The sequence below is a fragment of the Chaetura pelagica genome, unplaced genomic scaffold (genome assembly GCF_000747805.2).
Source record: "Chaetura pelagica isolate M959 unplaced genomic scaffold, ChaPel_1.0 scaffold698, whole genome shotgun sequence".
In the NCBI taxonomy this organism is placed as follows: Eukaryota; Metazoa; Chordata; class Aves; order Apodiformes; family Apodidae; genus Chaetura; species Chaetura pelagica.
The window spans coordinates 602479-605748 of record NW_009954236.1 but is presented as its reverse complement, the minus strand read 5'-3'; positions in this window follow the sequence as shown (position 1 = coordinate 605748).

Here is a 3270-nt window from a genome sequence, read left to right as displayed (position 1 = left end):
CCACCCTCAAAAATCCTGCACAGGTCAGACCAGGGTGGAAACGTCACCTGGAAAAAAAAAGAGGAGTCCTGAGAAAAGGGGGAGAAGTTCTAGGATTTGGTGTCTTTCCAGCCTGGTGGAGCTCAGCACCTCAGGAAGCCTCCACACAGCCCAGCACCCAGGCCTGGATCCCTGGGTGCTCCAAGGGTGGGGAAGGAACGTGTGAGGGGAGGGAGACCTGGGAACAGGTTGCCCAGGGAAGCTGTGGCTGCCCCATCCCTGGCAGTGTTGAAGGGCAGGTTGGATGGGGCTTGGAGCAACCTGGGCTGGTGGGAGGTGTCCCTGCCCATGCAGGGGTGGGACTGGATGGTCTTTAAGGTCCTTCCAACCCAAACCAGTCTGGGATTCCACCATTCCCGCCGCAGCTCCCGGTGGTGGCAGCAGCAGCTCCAGCCTCAGGTGCCACCACAGCCGCTTGGGGACATCAGGGTGGTGACTGGGGAAGGTCGGGGTGGTGAAAGCACAGAGTCCACCCTGAGCACCCTGGGACAGGTCCCTCAGCCCCGGGAATGGGATCCCAGCTCCCAGCCCTGCAGACTCAGCAGCTCCTCTTGCCCAAGACCTTGCACAAAAGCAGCAGCTCTGGGGCTGCTCCTGAGCAGCTCCCACCACCTGCCGGGGGGGGCAGCTGGGTGGGGAGGGTCTTGTAGGGGGGATCAAAACTGAATTTTCCTGCATCTCCCAGTTTTGTGGCTGGGATTTGGAGACAAAGAGGAGCTGGGGGTGGGGTGAGGAGACACAGACACTCACAGACAGACACACAGAGACACATAGACACAGACAGACACACATAGACACACAGAGACACAGACACACAGACACAGACAGACACACAGACACACATAGACAGACACACAGAGACACAGACACACAGACAGACACACATAGACACACAGACACACATAGACACACACATACACATGGACAGACACTCTCTTTGGCTTTGAACAGCTCAGTTTGCAATGAAAAAGACTCTCCTGACATTTCAAAGCCAAAATTCCTCTCTGCTTCCAAGGCCTGAGTTCTTTTCCCCAGACCCCAAGGACTTCCCCTGGGTATTCCTGGCTGGAACCTGGTGACCACACACTCCAGTTCTCCGGGGCTGGAAGCTGATGGACCCATCACTGGAGCTCCATCCTGGCCTTGTCTTGGAGCCCTGCAGTTGCTGTGCAGAGGTGTAAGACCTGATCACAGCAAGAAAGAAAATGAAAGAGTGAATTTTTATGGTGTTGTGTTTTTTTTTCATGGCTTTGAGAGATTTGGTGGCTTTAAAGGATTTTGTCAGGTCAAGCTGGAGTTATGCAAGAGCCATCAAAGCTCTTGTGGCTGGTTTTTGGGGGGGGGGGGTATTTTTTTTTTAATATCCAGGCAGGATCTGCAGCCCCAGCCTTGCTGGAGAAGATGGAAATGGAAACCTCTGAGCTGAGAGAACCTCTGCTGTGTCCAAGCACTAGAGCTGCTGAAAGAGCCACAGCCTGCAAAGTGCCACCTGTTCACCCCAGGGGGCTTTTCCCAGCTTTGGGAAAGCAGGGGCTGAACTGGGACCTGCAGCTCAGTGGGGATGATATTCCCTGCTCCTGGTCAACGGGGGAAGCAGGAAAGGGCTCTGCAGTGGGCAGGGATGACCAGGGAGCCTGGGTGTGAAATGCAGCCTGCTCCTGCAGCCACTTGTCCCCACGCTGGGAGGGGATGGCCCCTCCAAGGCTCCTGGGGCTGAGGGAGGTGACACTTTGGCTCCTGTCACTCCCATTGAGCAACCAGCCAGGGCAAAGGGCCAGGATTAGTCACCCCAAATGAGGCACGTCCCTGAGGAGAGGGGGCAGGTTTTCTGCTGAGCTGGTCCTACCTGCCCCAGCCCCTCCAGAGCTGGTGCTGGGAGGGGCTGAGCCCACCCTGACCTCCTGTGGGACCCTGGGGTTTTTGAGCTTGGTTTGGGGTTTGGGTGCATCCACCAAGCTGGGGTTTGCTGTGTCCCCTCCTTCACCAGGGCTGCAGGATGGATTAGATGGGATCAAATCCAGAGGGTGGGGCCAGTGTGACCCCCCCCAGGTGTCTGTGCCAGGACAGGTTGGGAGCTGCTGGCTCCAGGACAGAGCTGTGAGTTGCTCCATGGGTGGGTGGGGGGAATGAAAATCCTCTCCTAAAATCTAAAAAAAACCCTAAAAAGAGCCACCCAGGGCAAGCCTGGCCCACCCCAGGGCCTGCCTGGGGGTGACAGCAGCCTCAGCTGGCCCTGAAGGTGGCCAGGAGCTGGCCAGCCCCAGCAGGGAGGTCATGAGAGCTGGGGACAAGGGACAAGCCAGTCTGTGGGTCCTGCAGGCCCCCCAGCCCCACTCAGGGCTGGCTGAGCCTTCTGCAGGCAGCGTGGGCATGGGCAGCAGCCCCTGCTTGCCCCCACACACCTGGTTCAGTAGCCTATGGCTAGTAGCCACAATGGGGGCAACCCCTGTGCTGAGCTGGGACCCTGTGCCCAGAGCCCCACTGGAGTGGGGACCAGTCCCTGCCCCCCAGAACCCTTTGCTCTACTGGTGTTAAAGACACTAAAACACACATATTTGAGGCCTTTGCTGCACCCCCTTCCTGTGCAGGGAATGGGGAGGGGGGGCTGAGAGCACCTCCCACCTGTCCCCCCAGGGGACAAGGATTAGGGGGCTAATAGGGGAGGGGTCTGCAGAGCTCTCTGGTCCCCCCCATCCAGGTCCCACCACCCTGTGTGGAGCAAGAGGACCCCAGGGAACACTCTGTGCTCCCCAGAAGGACAGTCCCCCTCACCTGGGGGGGAGGGGCAGGGTGACAGGGGCTGCCATCCCCCAAAAGCTGCTGGGATGCTGGGGAGCAAAGTCCTCCTGCCCAGCCTGGCCATTTGAGGGGTGGGCAAATAATCAGTAACTCCTGGGAAGGTTGGTAGGAGCCCCCTCATCCTCTTGTCACCCCACCCTACAAAGTGAGAGCAGAGGACACTCCTGGTTACCCTTTCCCTGGTCACCAGGACACCCCACCCCCCACAACACACACACACCCCAGTTTAACCAGCCCGGGCTGCTGGTGTCCCCAGCCCGTGGGGTCAAGGGCCAGTGAAAGCCCTGGGCTCGTTTTTCACGTTGCCCAGACCTGGTTTGGTTAATTACAGGGTCTGGGGCAGGTTCCCAGGCTGGAGGCACCCGGGGCCGGGTGGAGACCAAGCGTCAGGGCCCCCTCACTGGCCTCCCCCCAGGGACTGACTGGGGCTCC